This window comes from Triticum urartu, chromosome 1, assembly GCF_003073215.2.
Source record: "Triticum urartu cultivar G1812 chromosome 1, Tu2.1, whole genome shotgun sequence".
Taxonomy (NCBI): domain Eukaryota; kingdom Viridiplantae; phylum Streptophyta; class Magnoliopsida; order Poales; family Poaceae; genus Triticum; species Triticum urartu.
Window position 1 is genome coordinate 300,332,788 of NC_053022.1, and position 21,296 is coordinate 300,354,083.

A 21,296-nucleotide genomic window follows, 5' to 3' on the forward strand; every position below is an offset into this window, starting at 1 on the left:
TCAAGCTTCACGAGAAAATCAAGCATCTCCAAGCCCAGATTTATGACCCGCAAAACCAAAACTGTGAGTATGAATATAGATTCAAGAGGATGAGTTTGGCTGCAGATTCAAGGATCCCGGTGACTCAATCATCCTTCTATGATGGTGAGCCTATGCCTTGGAATATGGATGACAAGCCTACATCATCAACAACTCCATCATCACCACCTCAGAGGATGGAGACATAAACACATGGGTATGGGCACTCCCCTTGGCAACTGCCAAGCTTGGGGGAATGCCCCGGTATCGTATCACCATCACACCTTTTATCTTTACCATTTTTCTAGTTTGATCCTTTTGGTCATATCTTGATCTAATAGAATAAAGTTTTAGTATGATCTAGTCTTGAGTTTTGCTTTATGATCCTTCTATGTAATCGAGTCCATGAGCCATATATAATAAAGATTAGTCTTGAGTCAAGGGCTTTACCATCTTGCTATGATCTTGAGAAAAAAGAAGGGGAGAGAAAGAATAAATAGAAATAAAGAGATCATATTGATCTTATGGAGAGTAATGACTTCACAAATAAAGAGTATGATGAATAAAAGTTGTTGAGAGTTGACAAACATAGTTTTGGTCATCGTTGCAATTAATAGGAAGTAATAAAGAAAGAGAGGTTTCCACATATAAATATACTATCTTGGACATCTTTTATAATTGTGAGCACTCATTAAAATATGACATGCTAAAAAGTTGATGTTGGACAAGGAAGACAACGTAATGGGTTATGTTTTCTTATATCCGAAATAAAGTATATTGTCATGGATCATCCAACATGTTGATCTTGCCTTTCCCCCTCATGCTAACCAAATTATTTGCACCAAGTAGAGATACTACTTGTGCTTCCAAATATCCTTAAACCCGATTTTGCCATGAGAGTCCACCATTCTACCTATGGATTGAGTAAGTTCCTTCAAGTAAGTTGTCATTGTTGCAAACAATAAAAAATGCTCTCTAAATATGTATGATTTATTAGTGTGGAGAAAATAAGTTTTATACGATCTTGTGATGTGGAAGAAATAAAAGCGACAGACTGCATAATAAAGGTCCATATCACAAGTGGCAATATAAAGTGACATTCTTTTGCATTAAGATTTCGTGCATCCAACCATAAAAACACATGACAACCTCTGATTCCCTCTGCGAAGGGCCTATCTTTTATTCTTGTCTTATACCTCATACAAGAGTCATGGTGATCTTCACCTTTCCTTTTTACATTTTATCCTTTGGCAAGCACTGTGTGTTGGAAAGATCCTAATATATATAGCTTATTGGATGTGAGTTTTCATGAACTATTATTGTTGACATTACCCTTGAGGTAAAAGGTTGGGAGGCAAAACTATAAGACCCTATCTTTCTTTGTGTCCGATTAAAACTTCATATCCATAAGTATTGCGTGAGTGTTAGCAATTGTGAAAGACTAAATGATAGTTGAGTATGTGGACTTGCTGAAAAGATCTTATATTGACTCTTTCCGTTATTATGGTAAATTGCAATTGCTTCAATGACTGAGATTATAGTTTGTTAGTTTTCAATGAAGTTTCTGATTCATACTTGAAATTGTGAATGAATTGTTACTTTAGCATAAGAAATCATATGACAATATATATATATATATGTTGTTGTTCTAAGAATGATCATGATGCCCTCATGTCCGTATTTTATTTTATGGACACCTCTATCTCTAAACATGTGGACATATTTTTCGATATCGGCTTTCGCTTGAGGACAAGCGAGGTCTAAGCTTGGGGGAGTTGATATGTCCATTTTGCATCATGCTTTTATATCAAAATTTATTGCATTATGGGTTGTTATTACACATTATGTCACAATACTTATGCCTATTCTCTCTTACTTTACAAGGTTTACATGAAGAGGGAGAATGCCGACAGCTGGAATTCTGGGCTGGAAAAGGAGCAAACATTAGAGACCTATTCTGCACAACTCCAAAAGTCCTAAAACTCCACGAAAGTCAGTTTTAGAATATATAAAAAATATTGGGCGAAGGAAGTACCAGAGGAGGGCCACCCACCATCCACGAGGGTGGGGGGCGCGCCCTACCCCCTGGGCGCGCCCCCCTGCCTCGTGGGCCCCCTGGCAGGCCTCCGGTGCCCATCCATGGATATATGAAGTCTTTTGCCCTGGAAAAAATCATAAGCAAGATCACGGGATGAAACTCCGCCGCCACGAGGCGGAACCTTGGCGAAACCAATCTAGGGCTGCGGCAGAGCTGTTCTGCCGGGAAAACATCCCTCCGGGAGGGGGAAATCATCACCATCGTCATCACCATCAATCCTCTCATCAGGAGGGGGTCAATCTCCATCTCCATCTTCACCAGCACCATCTTATCTCAAACCTAGTTCATCTCTTGTATCCAATCTTTGTCTCAAAACCTCAGATTAGTACCTGTGGGTTGCTAGTAGTGTTGATTACTCCTTGTAGTTCATGCTAATTGGTTTACTTGGTGGAAGATCATATGTTCAGATCCTTTATGCATATTAATACCCCTCTGATTATGAACATGAATATGATTTGTGAGTAGTTACGTTTGTTCCTGACGACATGGGAGAAGTCTTGCTATAAGTAGTCATGTGAATTTGGTATTTGTTCGATATTTTGATGAGATGTATGTTGTCTCTCCTCTAGTGGTGTCATGTGAACATCGACTACATGACACTTCACCATTGTTTGGGCCTAGGGGGAGGCATTGGGAAGTAATAAGTAGATGATGGGTTGCTAGAGTGACAGAAGCTTAAACCCTAGTTTATGTGTTGCTTCGTAAGGGGCTGATTTGGATCCATATGTTTCATGCTATGGTTAGGTTTACCTTAATACTTCTTTTGTAGTTGCGGATGCTTGCAAGAGGGGTTAATCATAAGTGGGATGCTTGTCTAAGGAAGGGAAGTACCCAAGCACCGGTCCACCCACATATCAAATTATCAAAGTACCGAACACAAATCATATGAACGTGATGAAAACTAGCTTGACGATAATTCCCATGTGTCCTCGGGAGCATTTTCCTTTATATAAGAGTTTGTCCAGGCTTGTCCTTTGCTACAAAAAGTGTTGTAAATATTCCCTAGAGGCAATAATAACATGATTATTATTATATTTCCTTGTTCATGATAATTGTCTATTATTCATGCTATAATTGTGTTATCCGGAAATCATAATACATGTGTGAATACATAGACCATAACATGTCCCTAGTGAGCCACTAGTTAACTAGTTCGTTGATCAACAGATAGTCATGGTTTCCTGACTATGGACATTGGATGTCATTGATAACGGGATCACGTCATTAGGAGAATGATGTGATGGAAAAGATCCAATCCTAAGCATAGCACAAGATCGTGTAGTTCGTTTGCTAGAGCTTTTCCAATGTCAAGTATCATTTCCTTAGACCATGAGATCGTGTAACTCCCGGATTCCGTAGGAGTGCTTTGGGTGTATCAAATGTCACAACGTAACTGGGTGACTATACAGGTATACTACAGGTATCCCCGAAAGTATCTGTTGGGTTGACACGGATCGAGACTGGAATTTGTCACTCCGTATGATGGAGAGGTATCTCTGGGCCCACTCGGTAATGCATCATCATAATGAGCTCAATGTGACCAAGTGTTTGGTCATGGGATCATGCATTATGGTACGAGTAAAGTGACTTGCCGGTAACGAGATTGAACGAGGTATTGGGATACCGACGATCGAATCTCGGGCAAGTAACGTATCGATTGACAAAGCGAATTGAATACGGGATTGATTAAATCCTCGACATCGTGGTTCATCCAATGAGATCATCGTGGAACATGTGACAGCCAACATGGGTATCCAGATCCCGCTGTTGGTTATTGACCGGAGAGTCGTCTCGGTCATGTCTGCGTGTCTCCCGAACCCGTAGGGTCTACACACTTAAGGTTCAGTGACGCTAGGGTTGTAGAGATATTAGTATGCGGTAACCCGAAAGTTGTTCGGAGTCCCGGATGAGATCCCGGACGTCACGAGGAGTTCCGGAATGGTCTGGAGGTGAAGATTTATATATAGGAAGTCCGGTTTCGGCCATCGGGAAAGTTTTGGGGGTAATCGGTATTGTACCGGGACCACCGGAAGGGTCCCGGGGGTCCACCGGGTGGGGCCACCTATCTCGGAGGGCCCCATGGGCTGAAGTGGGAGGGGAACCAGCCCCTGGTGGGCTGGTGCGCCCCCCATGGGCCTCCCCCTGCGCCTAGGGTTGGAAACCCTAGGGGTGGGGGGCGCCCCACCTGACTTGGGGGGCAAGTCCCCCCTTGGCCGCCCCCCCCCCTTGGAGATGGGATCTCCTAGGGCCGGCGCCCCCCCCAGGGGCCCTATATATAGTGGGGGGAGAGGGCAGCCGCACCCAAGTCCCTGGCGCCTCCCTCTCCCCTCGTAACACCTCTCCCTCTCGTTGGAGCTTGGCGAAGCCCTACCGAGATCACCGCTGCTTCCACCACCACGCCGTCGTGCTGCTAGATCTCCATCAACCTCTCCTTCCCCTTGCTGGATCAAGAAGGAGGACACGTCTTCCCCAACCGTACGTGTGCTGAACACGGAGGTGCCGTCCATTCGGCGCTCGGTCATTGGTGATTTGGATCACGACGAGTACGACTCCATCAACCCCGTTCTCTTGAACGCTTCCGCTCGCGATATATAAGGGTATGTAGATGCACTCCCCTCTCCCTCGTTGCTAGATGACTCCATAGATTGATCTTGGTGATGCGTAGAAAATTTTAAAATTCTGCTACGTTCCCCAACAGTGGCATCATGAGCTAGGTCTATGCGTAGTTTCTATGCACGAGTAGAACACAAGATGTTGTGGGCGTCGATTTTGTCAATTTACTTGCCGTTACTAGTCTTATCTTGATTCGGCGGCATTGTGGGATGAAGCGGCCCGGACCGACCTTACACGTACGCTTACGTGAGACAGGTTCCACTGACTGACATGCACTAGTTGCATAAGGTGGCTAGTGGGTGTCTGTCTCTCCCACTTTAGTCAGATCGGATTCGATGAAAAGGGTCCTTATGAAGGGTAAATAGAAATTGGCATATCACGTTGTGGTTTTGGCGTAGGTAAGAAACGTTCTTGCTAAGAAACATATAGCAGCCACGTAAAAATTTGCAACAACAATTAGAGGACGTCTAACTTGTTTTTGCAGCATGTGTCGTGTGATGTGATATGCCCAAAAGGATGTGATGAATGATATATGTGATGTATGAGATTGATTATGTTCTTGTAATAGGAATCATGACTTGCATGTCGATGAGTATGACAACCGGCAGGAGCCATAGGAGTTGTCTTAATTTATTTATGACCTGCGTGTCAACATAAACGTCATGTAATTACTTTACTTTATTGCTAAACCGTTAGCCATAGTAGTAGAAGTAATAGATGATGAGACAACTTCATGAAGACACGATGATGGAGATCATGGTGTCATGCCGGTGACGATGATGATCATGGCGCCCCGAAGATGGAGATCAAAAGGAGCAAAATGATATTGGCCATATCATGTCACTATTTGATTGCATGTGATGTTTATCATGTTTTACATCTTATTTGCTTAGAACGACGGTAGCTTAAATAAGATGATCCCTCACAATAATTTCAAGAAAGTGTCCCCCCTAACTGTGCACCGTTGCGAAGGTTCGTTGTTTCGAAGCACCACGTGATGATCGGGTGTGATAGATTCTAACGTTCGAATACAACGGGTGTAAGCCAGATTTACACACGCAATACACTTAGGTTGACTTGACGAGCCTAGCATGTACAGACATGGCCTCGGAACACAGAAGACCAAAAGGTCGAACATGAGTCGTATAGAAGATACGATCAACATGAAGATGTTCACCGATGATGACTAGTCCGTCTCACGTGATGATCGGACACGGCCTAGTTGACTCGGATCATGTATCACTTAGATGACTAGAGGGATGTCTGTCTGAGTGGGAGTTCATTAAATAATTTGATTAGATGAACTTAATTATCATGAACTTAGTCTAAAAACCTTTGCAAAATGTCTTGTAGATCAAATGGCCAACGCTCATGTCAACCTCAACTTCAACGCGTTCCTAGAGAAAACCAAGCTGAAAGATGATGGCAGCAACTATACGGACTGGGTCCGGAACCTGAGGATCATCCTCATAGCTGCCAAGAAAGCATATGTCCTAGAAGCACCGCTAGGTGAAGCACCCATCCTAGAGAACCAAGACGTTATGAATGCTTGGCAGTCGTGTGCTGATGATTACTCCCTCGTTCAGTGCGGCATGCTTTACAACTTAGAACCGGGGCTCCAAAAGCGTTTTGAGCAACACGGAGCATATGAGATGTTCGAAGAGCTGAAAATGGTTTTCCAAGCTCATGCCCGGGTCGAGAGATATGAAGTCTCCGACAAGTTCTACAGTTGTAAGATGGAGGAAAATAGTTCTGTCAGTGAGCACATACTCAAAATGTCTGGGTTGCACAACCGCTTGTCCCAGCTGGACATTAACCTCCCGGATGAGGCGGTCATTGACAGAATCCTTCAGTCGCTCCCACCTAGCTACAAGAGCTTTGTGATGAACTACAATATCAAGGGGATGGTGAAAACTATTCCTGAAGTATTTTCAATGCTGAAATCAGCGGAGGTGGAAATCAAAAAGGAACATCAAGTGTTGACGGTCAATAAAACCACTAGTTTCAAGAAAGGCAAGGGTAAGAAGAACTTCAAGAAGGACGGAAAGGGAGTTGCCGCGGCTGGTAAATCAGTTGCCGGGAAGAAGCCAAAGAATGGACCCAAACCTAAGACTGAGTGCTTTTATTGCAAGGGAAAGGGACACTGGAAGCGGAACCGCCCCAAATACTTAGCGGACAAGAAGGCCGGCAACACTAAAGGTATATGTGATATACATGTAATTGATGTGTACCTTGCCAGTACTCGTAGTAGCTCCTGTGTATTTGATACCGGCGCGGTTGCTCATATTTGTAACTCAAAACAGGAGCTGCGGAATAAGCGGAGACTAGTGAAGGACGAGGTGACGATGCGCGTCGGGAATGGTTCCAAGGTCGATGTGATCGCCGTCGGCACGCTACCTCTACATTTACCTACGGGATTAGTTTTAAACCTCAATAATTGTTATTTAGTGCCAGCTTTGAGAATGAACATTGTATCTGGATCTCGTTTAATACGAGATAGCTACTCATTTAAATCTGAGAATAATGGTTGTTCTATTTATATGAGAGATATGTTTTATGGTCATGCCCCGCTGGTCAATGGTTTATCCTTAATGAATCTCAAACGTGATGTTACACATATTCATAGTGTGAATACCAAAAGATGTAAGATTGATAATGATAGTCCCACATATCTGTGGCACTGCTGCCTTAGTCACATCGGTGTCAAACGCATGAAGAAGCTCCATACAGATGGACTTTTGGAGTCTCTTGATTTTGAATCATTTGGCATGTGCGAACCATGCCTCATGGGTAAAATGACCAAGACTCCGTTCTCCGGAACAATGGATCGAGCAACCAACTTATTGGAAATTATACATACTGATGTGTGCGGTCCAATGAGCGTTGAGGCTCACGGTGGCTATCGTTATGTTCTCACTCTCACTGATGACTTAAGTAGATATGGGTATGTCTATTTGTTGAAACACAAGTCTGAGACCTTTGAAAAGTTCAAGGAATTTCAGAATGAGGTAGAGAATCAACGTGACCGAAAGATAAAATTCTTACGATCAGATCATGGGGGAGAATATTTAAGTCACTAATTTGGTACGCACTTAAGGAAATGTGGAATCGTTTCACAACTCACGCCGCCTGGAACACCTCAGTGTAACGATGTGTCCGAACGTCGTAATCGCACTCTATTGGATATGGTGCGATCTATGATGTCACTCACTGATTTACCGCTATCATTTTGGGGATACGCTCTAGAGACAGCTACATTCACTTTAAATAGGGCACCGTCTAAATCCGTTGAGACGACACCATATGAATTATGGTTTGGGAAGAAACCTAAGCTGTCATTTCTAAAAGTTTGGGGATGCGATGCTTATTTCAAGAAACTTCAACCTGAAAAGCTCGAACCCAAGTCAGAAAAATGCGTCTTCATAGGATACCCTAAGGAAACCATTGGGTATACCTTCTACCTCAGATCCGAAGGAAAGATCTTTGTTGCCAAGAACGGGTCCTTTCTGGAGAAAGAGTTTCTCTCGAGAGAAGTAAGTGGGAGGAAAGTAGAACTCGATGAAGTACTGCATCTTGAACCGAAAAATAGCGCAGCTCAGGAAGATGTTCCTGTGGTGCCTGCATTGACTAGAGAGGAAGTTAATGATGATGATCAAGGTACTTCGGATCAAGTTGCTACTGAACTTCAAAGGTCCACAAGGACATGTTCCACACCAGAATGGTATGGCAACCCTGTCCTGGAAATCATGTTGTTAGACAACGATGAACCTTCGAGCTATGAAGAAGCAATGGCGGGCCCAGATTCCAACAAATGGCTTGAAGCCATGCAATCCGAGATAGGATCCATGTATGAAAACAAAGTATGGACTTTGACAGACTTGCCCGATGATCGGCAAGCGATAGATAATAAATGGATCTTTAAGAAGAAGACGGACGCGAATGGTAATGTTACCATCTATAAGGCTCGACTTGTCGCTAAGGGTTATCGACAAGTTCAAGGGGTTGACTACGATGAGACCTTCTCACCCGTAGCGAAGCTGAAGTCCGTCCGAATCATGTTAGCAATTGCCGCATACTATGATTATGAGATATGGCAGATGGACGTCAAACGGCATTCCTTAACGGCTTTCTTAAGGAAGAATTGTATATGATGCAGCCGAAAGGTTTTGTCGATCCTAAGAATGCTAACAAGGTATGCAAGCTCCAGCGCTCCATCTATGGGCTGGTGCAAGCATCTCGGAGTTGGAACATTCACTTTAATGAAATGATCAAAGCGTTTGGGTTTATGTAGACTTATGGAGAAGCCTATGTTTACAAGAAAGTGAGTGGGAGCTCTGTAGCATTTCTCATATTATATGTGGATGACATACTTTTGATGGGAAATGATATAGAACTTTTGGACAGTATTAAGGCCTACTTGTGAAAGTGCGTTATATCGACTAGAGGGGGGTGAATAGGCGATTTTTATGAAAGTCTTCGAAACATGGAAGTTATGAAGACAAATGATAGAAATAAACCTATTACCATGCAGTGGAAGGTAGACTACACTAGGCAAGCCATAGTCAAGTGTTCAATGAAGTGAAAGCACAATGACTTAATAGCAGCAATGTAGTAAGGATCCGGTAGGAAGATATTATGAAGCCATACAGAGCATGCAGTCACTCAGTGAAGACAAAAGATAGTGCAAACATACAATGACTTCACAAGGAGCAATAGTAAGTAAAGGGAAGGGAAGATGAAACCAGTGACTCGTTGAAGACAATGATTTGTTGGACCAGTTCCAGTTGCTATGACAACTGTACGTCTGGTTGGGGCGGCTAGGTATTTAAACCTTAGGACACACAGTCCCGGACACCCAGTCCTGAACACGCAGCTCAGGACACCCAGTCCTCACCGTATTCCCCTTGAGCTAAGGTCACACAGACCTCGCCCAATCACTCTGGTAAGTCTTCAAGGTAGACTCCCAAACCTTCACAGACTTCGTTCACCGGCAATCCACAATGTCTCTTGGATGCTCAGAACACGACGCCTAACCAGCTGGAGGATGCACAGTCCTCAAGTGTAATAAGTCTTCAGATCACACAGACAAGAAGACTTAAGTGATGCCCAATTCTCTCTGGCTCTGGGTGGTTAGGGCTTTATCCTCACAAGGAATTCTCTCTCAAAGGCTTCGAGGTGGGTTGCTCTCAAACGACAAAAGTCGTACTCTCAATCTGAGCAGCCAACCGTTTATGGTTGTGGGGGGTGGGCTATTTATAGCCACTTGGCAACCCGACCTGATTTGTCCGAAATGACCCTGGGTCACTAAGGAACTGACACGTGTTCCAACGGTCAGATTTTAAACTCACACGGCAACTTTACTTGGGCTACAAGCAAAGCTGACTTGTCCGACTCTAGACAAGATTCGCTCTCATAGTCTTCACTCGAAGACATAGGTTTTTGGTTAGGCATCACTTCAGTCAGTCTGACTGGTTCTCTTGGACCCCACTTAACAGTACGGTGGTTCCTATGACTCAACACAAAAGAAAAAGAACTACGAAAGATCTAAGTCTTCGAGCTCCATAGGCTTCATGTGGTGTCTTCTCTTGTCATAGTCTTCAAATGTGAATATCTTCATATACCACCTTTGACTTCAATGTCTTCATACATTTTTAGGGGTCATCTCTGGTAGGAAAACCGAATCAATGAGGGACTTCTACCTGTGTTATCCTGCAATTCTCACAAACACATTAGTCCCTCAACTAGGTTTGTCGTCAATACTCCAAAACCAACTAGGGGTGGCACTAGATGCACTTACAATCTCCCCCTTTTTGGTGATTGATGACAAACTAGTTGAAGTTTTCAACGGGGAATATAATCTGTGAAATTGTAAAGGATAAGGAATTGTCTTCATAAGTTGCAAGGGCTCCCCCTGAAGATGTGCATATAGGTAATTTGCTTTTGGAATGCAAATGCACATGGCAGGTTGTACTTGTGGAGATCCACTTCAACTTATGATGACAATCCACTATGCATGTGAAAGTATATGAAGATAATGACATGCATAATGGAAAATGGACGTCTGCAGAATGATCTAAGTGCGGAATTCATCGTCGCACATGTGGAATTTATCATCGCAAAACAAAGTGGCAGATAAGTAGCAGACGACCATCAAGTTTAAGTGTTACAACTCAAAGAACCAAATGTAGCAAAACGAGAGTTGTAAGCACGAAGCAAAATATAAAGCACCCGCCCATATGGACCCGCTTGAAGACTATCAACCTCATATGCTTCTCCCCTTTTGTCAGTAAGGACCAAAAAGGTTTGAAGACATAGAGCATCTACTCGTTCCCATGCGGAGTAGGTGAAGTAGCAGGGTCGTTGGTGGTGTTTGGCGGTGCTGAAGAGCTTGGAGCAGAGTTGACGCGTGCTGAAGGAGGTGGTGGTGAAGTAGCATCATCTTCATCCTCGATAACTCTGGCAGTCACTGTTGCAGCAGATGAAGAGAACTCAGAGTCTTCAAGGGGTGGAGTTCCTAGCAGCACAGCTCTTCGAGGAGGTGTGGAGTCAAACTTGAATCGCTCAGTGAAGCCATCCTCTTGGAGATCATCTTCAGAACACATCATCGTTAGCCCTTTCCATGTACAGCGACAGGTTTCATGGGCAACAAAAGCATTCTTGGTGGCAAGATTGCGAATGCGATTAACTTCCACCAAGAGGCTTTTCACCTGACGCTTCAGCCAGTCATGATGCCTATCCTGTTTCTGATGAAGAGCCACAAGAAGCTCTTGGTCGTTGAGAACACGAGTGCGCTTCTTGGGTCTTGGAGCAGTTGTACTATCAGTGGCTTCAGTAGACGCAGGGTGTGGTGCACGTGTAGTGCCAGTCAAAGGATACACCCGAGTGACTGCTTCAACTCCTTCAATGTTCTATCAGAAACTCTGATGCTCAGCATTCTGAAGACTTAGAGGTTCCTTTGCAGGCTCAGGATAGATGGCTTTAGTAGAGATATCCACATCAGGCAGAAAAATCCTATGATTGCGAGCAGATGGCTGATATGAGATATCGGAGTGAAGTTTAATTAGCCGCATTACCCATGGGGCGTAGAACTTCAAGCCAAACAGATCAGAGCCCGATGCAGCAAGTTGGCGGATGAATAAGTCCTGTGCATTGAAGCATTTTCCATGAAGAATATAGAAGACCAAAATCTTCATTGCACCCTCAAGCTTGGCATTTGGAGAGTGCCCTTTGATGGGCCAGAGAGTTCGCCTGATGATGTGATAGATGGTTCGTGGTAGATACTCAAGGTCTTCAACGAAGAACTCTGTTGGATAAGCAGCATCTTGGGGCAATGGCTTCATCATGCTGAGCATCTGACTCATATCAGGTTCTGGCCTCTTAAAGATGCTCTCAATAGCTTCACTATGCAGCTGACAGCCATGCTCGTAGAGATCGCCAGGAGTGGGCAAACCAGTGAGCTCAATGATGTCAAATGCATTGGCTTCGTGATGAACATTTGCGGTCATCCACTCCAGGACCCAAGTCTTCGGATCTCTGCTATTCCCACGGATGTGAAGTGTGGCACAGAATTGGAGCAGCAGCTCTTCATTCCAATGCTCTTGGTCAGTAACGAACGGCAGCAGTCCAACTTCCTTGAAGCAATCCAAAGCTTCTTCCAGACAGGGCAGACCAGCTATGGCTTTAATGTCAAGGCGCTTGTGTGGGAAGATGCGACCTTGGTTGTAAAGAATGCATGAGTAATAGCTTCGCTGAGGATAGCTCCAGAACCGATCAGATGATATCCTTTCCCTTGAGTAGGGGTTCCTGGAGCTATCAAAGAATGTGTTGTCTACCCTGAAGCCATTGATATTGAAGGAGCCAGGTGCTGATGCAGGACCTGGGAACCTTGGCAATCTTGGGATTGGCTTCTGTACCTGAGGCCTGTGCTCAACATGATAGTCGAACTGGGGACCGGCAGCAGACTCAGGAACAGAAGTGACAGGATCAGTGGCTTCGCTGTCTTCTTCTTCTGTTGGGGAGGGCTCCACATTAGCTTCATTGGTGGTTGTGGCAGCCGCAAGATTTTCATCCTCCACTTGACGAGCTGGAGGGTCGGTCATAGACACGTTCTCCTTGAGAACTGCTTCTTGTTGGGACAGGGGAGTGGGGACTTGTGGGACTTCTTCTTCCGCGGCTGATGCAGCCGGATTGTCTTCAGCAGAGACTTGAGGCCTTGGACCTTTGTGAAGCCTGCGCAACGCGGGCGACGCCTGTGGAGTTGGAGTGGGCTGGGCCTCAAAGTATTCTTCCTCTTGTGGGCGATCCGCCCATGAAGCATCCTGTGCAATTGGCGTCAGTGGACGACCAATGCTGATGAGTTCACTGTTCTGAGGAAGGACTGCACCATCTTCTACATTGTCATGTTGACCAATGTCTTCAGCAGCGATGGGATCAGCTGCTGGAAAGTCCTCAGCTTCATGAGCCTCTGTGGAAGCAGGCTCATGGATGGTCAGTTGGCGTTCAGCTTCAGGATAGACCATAGAAATGGGTTCAACTATCAAGGGCTCTGTGGAAGCAGCCCGATCTTTCTTGGTCTTCCTCTTCTTCTTTGAGGGGGCAGTTGGAGAGGCTTCAGAATGTTTCCTCTTCCTGGCTTCAGCCTCAGCAGTCCTTGTCTTCTTGAGCTCTGAAGCTGTTGACCGGCTTTTTGGCTTCGAGCCAGTCATTTTAGTTTGGAAGACAATAGGAACTGCTTCCTGCCTTGGTGCGTCAGGTTCAGCCATAGCAGGCTTCTTCTTCTTCTTTGCGGCCATCCTGGGGTCGATGCCAGGACGCCCAAGGGCCTTGCGCTTCTCAGCCTCATTGTAGGCTTGTACACATCTGTCAACCAGAGTCTTCATGCGCTCACGCGAACCCTGAGCTTCTGCACGTTTCTTTACAAAGGCTTCCTTGAGCTCGTGCATCATACTCTTGAAGTTCTTCACTTCCTGCATGCTGAGCTTGGCCATATGCTTCTTGAACTGAGCCTTTTCATAGTCAATCTTTTGCTTCAGTTCAACAATGCGATGGTCAATAGCGAGTTCTGAAGCAATGGCGCCTTGGAAGGCGACACTGAGGCCAATTGGTAGCTGCAGATCTTCAAAGCTGATGTTTGGCGTGTCAAACCACTCGTCAATGAAGTTGTGGATGATGGTCACATCAAAGAGAGGCAGATCATTGAAGATTTCTGCTTCTTCTTTGCTCTTGATGAGTTGCTCAAGAGCGTCATCTGCTAGATCTTCATCACTTGACAGATCAATGTCGTCATTGTGCAGAATGGCAGCAGCAGTTAGCTCTTGTCCGGTGTGAGGCAGAGGCATCTTGACTTTCTAGGGCTTGGAGATGCGAGATAAGTCTTCGGACTGCACACTGTCTTTAGGAGGTGCAATTGCCAGTGGCTTCGCCCTTGAGATTTTTGGTGAGGGGGCAGGCTTTGAAGCTTTAGGCTTCTTCATCTTCTTTGTCTTCGGCACTACAGGAGCTTCTTCTGATTCAGCGTCAGCTGCAGGCTCATTCACTGCAGTCCCTTGAACTAAGATGCGGGTGATGAGGCCTTCAAGGTTGTAGAAAGGACCGATGACATTGGGTTCTGCATCTCGTGTGCCATCTGCCCTTGGTGCTGAGGGACCAGGGTTGAAGTCTAACCCCAAAGTCTTCTTGTTCTGCTTCGCTGAGTTCTGGGCAAACTGGAAGTTGCGCTTGAATAGATTGTCGTCACGACACCATAGTAGTGACGATGGGTGTGCATCAGCTGGCTGTGGCCCACGGACCATGCAGGGATAGAAGCCTTGAGCAATGGCTTCATCTCTGGACCTGGGTAGAAGATTCTTGTATTGGATGTCTCCCCACGGTCTCTTGATGGCATTTTTCTCAGCATATTCTTGGGTTACAAATCGGTATTTGAACCATTGTTCCGCCCAATATCTTCGAATCCATTGGATTCGGGTCTTGCGCTGATTGTAATCCTCTTCAGGATCTGTCTTGTACAGTTCTGAGAGTTCATCTGGCAGATCTCTGGATGTTTCTCCACGACGCGTTCTGCCACCCTTCCTTGCTGCTTTCTCTGAAGCCATAAACTTTAACTTGAAAGGCTTCAACATGTTCAAAGGCTTCAAAGGTTTTCGCTTGCTGGACCAACAGGAACTGGCTTCGGGAGAATTAATGTGATGCTGTAAGAATTCTGCAAATGAATGCAGACTATGAGAACCAAAGGATTCTCCCACGGACATGTACCTGTGACAGCATTAAGGTGCGAGGGAAGGGGAAGAGGTCATATGCATTCTCAGAAGATTCTGAAGATAAATCAGTTTAGAAGACATTGAGCTCATTTTGCGAAGACATTCACTCATAGATAAGGAGTTGGTTCCAGATTTGTACGAATCCACAGATCAGTACAAGTGAGGAATCTAACTACTTTGTGAAGCATAAGTGAATATACTAGGCATGTTATGAGATGCAGTATGAGAGAGATCTAACTTGTGTGAATAGAAACTGCTTGTGGTAGAAAGTGACAAATCCATAGGATCAACGGTGCTGTAAAAAGGAAGTTTTATTTACCACACTAAGAACTGCTAGACGAAGTGGAAGATGAGGCCGAGCAGTTCGATCTTCCATGCCCTAACTTGGCGACGGAGGACACCTACGGCGACGGCGGAGAGGACAATGTCTGCGGTCGGCGTGAAGACGGCGTCAGAGAGGTTGCGGCAGCGAAGCGCTTCGTTGCCGGCGTCGTCGAGGGCTAGCGGTGGCGCTAGGGTTCGTGCGAGAGTGGAAGAAGAGATAATGACCGCTGTGAAGTGTATATTTATAGGTACATGGGCGGCACTGCGCTATTACACAGGTGCCCCTGGCGATTCGCATCTGAGGAACACGTGGCCATTATGCGGAATTTTGGGGTTTGTTCCACGTCCCACGCACGCCTTGATTGTCGGGTGGTCGTTCCTACTTCATGTGGAGGAATGAGCATTGAAAACGGACCTAATGGTTGTCTCTGTATCTTCTGCTGACAAGGACGCAGAGAAGACATTCGACAGTTTCAATAGAATGCATATGATTTGGAGAGATAGAATTTGAGATAGAAAGCATAGAGAGGTTAGGGTCCGATCACATTCACTTAGTTCAAAAGATTCAACAATGAAGACATAGCTATAAGTGAATGCTGTAGAGGACAGAACACTAATATATATATAATCAACATAGTGAAGATAATCATGAAGATATGTTGAGATCGAAGCCAAACCAAATGTGAAGACATTGCAAGGTAACGTCATGAGTGAAACACTTCAAAATAGAACATTTGGTGGTGGCGTTACCCACCGTATAGGAAGTATTAGACCCAGACACGGCGCACAATTATCATGGCGCTCCGAAGTCAAATTCCACATTAATGTATTCACACTTAGAATGTATGTCTTCATTGATTGAAGATATACTTTACTTTGTGTGTTGCACATCTAAGTCATCAATATGCATAAGGGTTAGGATGTGTGCCTGATCACAGGACATTTGAGGATTTCAGGATATTTAGCTCACACCGTAACTTGCAAAATATCTTCTCATCCAAGGGATTGGTGAAGATATCTGCCAATTGCTCTTCAGTGTTGACGTGTATGATATCAATATCTTCCTTCACAACATGATCTCTGAGAAAGTGATGACGAATTTCAATGTGCTTGTCTTCGAGTGCTGAACTGGGTTGTTGGCGATCTTGATGGCGCTTTCGTTGTCGCAGTAAAGTGGCACTTGCTTCAGATGAATGCCATAGTCCTTGAGTGTTTGCTTCATCCACAGAAGCTGAGCGCAGCAAGATCCAGCAGCAATGTATTCAGATTCAGCAGTGGAGAGAGATACACAGTTCTGCTTCTTTGAAGACCAACATACAAGTGATCGTCCCAGAAAGTGACATGTGCCTGATGTAGACTTGCGATCAACTTTGTCACCAGCATAATCAGCATCCGAGAATCCAACCAGATCAAACTCTAAGCCCTTTGGATACCATAATCCTAGAGTTGGGGTGTGAGCCAAATATTGAAGAATTCGCTTCACAGCTAAGTGATGTGACTCCTTTGGTGCCGCTTGAAATCGAGCACACATGCAAACACTAAGCATAATATCTGGCCTAGATGCACATAGATAAAGTAAAGAACCAATCATGGAGCGGTATACCTTTTGATCGAACTCTTTACCATTGTCGTCGGGACCCAGATGATGTTTGGCTGGCATTGGTGTTGTGAAGCCTTTGTAGTCTTGCATACCGAACTTCTTCATGCAATCTTTGAGATACTTCTCTTGAGATATGAAGATGCCGTTGCGTTGTTGTCGTATTTGAAGACCGAGGAAGAACTTCAGCTCTCCCATCATGGACATCTGATATTGATCTTGCATCATATATCCAAACTCTTCACTGTACTTCTGATTGGTGCAGCCGAAGATAATGTCATCCACATATATTTGGCACACAAACAGTTCACCATCATATGTCTTCGTGAAGAGAGTGGGGTCTAGGGAACCAGGTATGAAGCCTTTGCTCTTCAGGAAGTATTTGAGTGTGTCATACCAGGCCCGAGGGGCTTGTTTGAGGCCATACAGTGCCTTGTTGAGCTTGTATACCATGTCAGGATGTTTTGGATCTTCAAAGCCAGGCGGTTGTGCAACATACACTTCTTCTTCAACCTTGCCATTGAGAAAAGCACTCTTCACATCCATTTGATATAGAAGTATGTTGTGATGATTTGCATAGGCCAGCAGTATGCGTATGGCTTCAAGTCTAGCCACAGGAGCAAATGTTTCATCGAAGTCAATGCCTTCCACTTGAGTATATCCTTGAGCAATGAGATGAGCTTTGTTTCTGACAACTTGACCATGCTCATCTTGCTTGTTGCGGTATATCCATTTGGTGCCTATTATATTGTGCTTCCGTGGATCAGGACACTTAACTAGTTCCCATACATTATTCAGCTCAAACTGTTGAAGCTCTTCTTGCATAGCTTGAATCCATTCAGGTTCCATGAAGGCTTCTTCAACTTTCTTGGGTTCTGTTATTGAGACGAATGCGAAGTGCCCACAGAAATTTGCTAGCTGAGTTGCCCTTGAACGAGTGAGTGGACCGGGTGCATTGATGCTATCAATTATTCTTTCAATCTGCACTTCATTGGCAACGCGAGGATGTACAGGGCGAAGACTTTGCTCTTGCTGATCATTGTCGTTGTTAGAAGGAATGTCTTTAGGCTGAGCATTGTCTTCATGTTGATCAGGTGCTGAGATGATAAGTTCTTCTTCAGGATGAGCTTCAGAAGGTATAATTTCTCCAGTTCCCATTAGCTTGATTGATTCACTGGATGGAACTTCATCTAGCACATTTGGCAGTTGCTCTCTTTGTGAACCATTGGTCTCATCGAATTGCACATCCACTGTTTCAACCACTTTGTAATGAAAGATATTGAAGACTCTGTAGGAGTGCGAATCCTTTCTATATCCAAGCATAAAACCCTCATGTGCTTTTGGTGCAAACTTTGAGGTGTGATGTGGGTCCTTGATCCAGCACCTTGCGCCAAATACTCTGAAGTAACTGACATTTGGCTTCTTGCCAGTAAGGAGCTCATAAGATGTCTAGTTCAGAAGCTTGTGAAGATAAACATGATTGATTGTATGGCATGCAGTATCAATGGCTTCAGGCCAGAATTTTCTTGGGGTCTTGTATTCATCTAGCATCGTTCTGGCCATCTCAATGAGTGTTCTGTTCTTGCGTTCGACGACGCCATTCTGCTGTGGCATGTACGGGGCTGAGAATTCATGTGTGATGCCCAAGGTATCAAGATATGTATCAAGGCCAGTGTTCTTGAATTCAGTGCCATTGTCACTTCTAATGTGCTTTATCTTGGCGCCATAATTGTTCATAGCTCAATTGGCGAAGCGTCTGAAGACATCCTGCACTTCAGTCTTGTAAAGGATTATGTGCACCCAAGTGTATCTAGAGTAATCATCAACAATAACGAAGCCATAGAGGCATGCAGTAGTAGTAAGAGTTGAGTAATGAGTGGGACCGAAAAGATCCATGTGAAGTAGTTCGAAGGGTCGAGTAGTGGTCATGATTGTCTTCGAAGGATGTTTGGCCCTCGTCATCTTCCCTGCTTCATAGGCACCGCATAAGTGGTCTTTCTTGAACTTGACGCCCTCGATGCCTATGACATGCTTCTTCTTCGCAAGGGTGTGGAGGTTCCTCATGCCAGCATGCCCAAGCCTCCGATGCCAGAGCCAGCATTCTGAAGCTTTTGCTAGAAGACATACGGCAAGCTGTGGTCCTGCTGAGAAATCTACTACATACAGATCATCTTTTCGATACCCTTCAAACACTAGAGACTTGTCAGATTCCATTAGTACAAGGCAACGATATTTTCCAAATATTACGATCATGTTCAAATTGCAAAGCATTGAGACAGACATTAAGTTGAAGCCAAGGGATTCAACAAACATGACTTTGTCCATGTGTTGATCCCTTGAGATTGCAACTCTACCTAGACCCAATACCTTACTTTTACCAGTGTCAGCAAATGTGATGTGGCTCTTGTCGGATGGATGTAAGGTTGAGTCCATAAGAAGACTTCTTTTGCCAGTCATGTGATTTGTACACCCACTATCAATAATCCATTCTGAAGACGCTGGTGTCGTACCCTACAGTGCAGTTAGGGGGATAGGCTTCACCAAGAGCATTGTGAAGCAAAAACATTTGACGAACCAATGGGTTATGAAAGCTTAGATCCAGATTAGGACTAATAGGGAGAGTAGCAAGCGATTCAGGAACGAAGTACATAGTAAGACCATTCGGGCATTTGATCTTGCGCCCTACAAGATGTTTAAGGTCCCCAGCAATGGCGTCAGACGATTTTGGTTTTCTGCTGGAGACCTTTCCCTGCAAAAGAGAGTTAAGCTTTCTTAGCCACCCACATCTTCAAGGGTGGCTGAGAAGCAATAAGTCTAAGTGCAGCATCTGAGAATTTTAGCTTTGGAGCCCTAGCAAACAGTCTTGCAGGCGGACAATAGTACTCATAAGAATAAGAAGAATAGTTCTTGGTCTTATGAACATGGCGGTTTGATGAACCGCTCTCATATTCATATGCCTGAGTATGGTTTCCCTGCAAAACATTTGCGTTAGTGCGACTCAGGTGAGTCCTCTGTCTGTATGAAGCCTTTGGACCGTATGAAGCCTTTGGTCTAAGGTTTGTCTTCTTCACGTGAGGTGTCATGATGACATTCACAGGAAGATTCTCCAAACACCTTTTCGGAACCCAGATCTTCTTCATAGGCGGTCCATTCCTGCAGTTAGTACCAATGTACCTGGCAAACACTTCACCATTCTGATTCTTAAACAGTATATAGTTTGCATCAAAGGATTCATCAATGATAATGGGGTTAGCACAGGTGAAGCCAGATAGATTGGATGGGTCTGCTGAAGGTTCCTTTGCAGCAACCCACATGGTTTTGGGGTACTGCTCAGGTTTCCAGTAAGAGCCATCAGCATTCATTTTCCTTACGAACCCAACACCCTCTTTCCTCGGGTTTCGGTTCAGAATCTGCTTTTTGAGGACATCACATAGTGTCTGATGCCCTTTAAGACTTTTGTACATCCCTGTTTCAAGCAATGTCTTCAACCTAGCATTCTCATCAGCAATAGCAGTGGTATCCTCAACAGAGGGGTTAGTTACCACATCAACAGTTGAAGATATTGCAACAGTAGTAGCAGTAGAACATTCAGCAACAGAAGTAGCATTATCACTCTCAATGCATTTAAGACATGGTGGTTCAAATCCTTCCTGAGCGGGACTGATCTGTTTTGAGTGAAGTGACTCGTTTTCCTTTTGAAGATCTTCATGAACCGCTCTCAATTTCTCAAGATCTTGCTTCCTTTGAAGATAATCATAGGAAAGCTTTTCATGAGTTGTTGAGAGAGTTTCATGACGACTTTCAAGTTCCTGATACTTAACGTGAAGATTTTTTATGTCTTCAATTAAGGATTCAGATCGAGTCATTTCAGCACCTAACAGATCATCGCTTCTGTCTAACAGTTTTTGAATATGTTCCATAGCTTTCTGCTGTTCAGTTGCAATTTTAGCAAGTGTTTTGTAGCTGGGTTTTGAATCACAGTCAGAGTCATCGTCACTAGATGTTTGATAGTGAGTAGTGCGTGTGTTTACCTTGGCACCGCGAGCCATGAAGCAATAGGTAGAAGCGGAGTAGTCCTTGTCATTTGCATCGGTGTCAGTGACGAGGTCATTGTCTTCAGTATTGAAGATGGACTTGGCAACGTATGTTGTAGCCAGACTTGCGACGCCTGAATCGGACTCCTCCTCAGACTCCACCTCTGCCTCCTCAGAAGCGGACTCCTCCTCCGAGTCCATTTCCTTGCCAACAAACGCACGTGCCTTGCCAGATGAGCTCTTCTTGTGTGATGAAGACTTTGAGGAAGACTTGGATGAAGACTTTGAGTATTTCTTCTTCTTCTTGTCATTAGAGTCATATTCCTTGCTCTTCTTCTTCTTTTTGTTCTCATTGT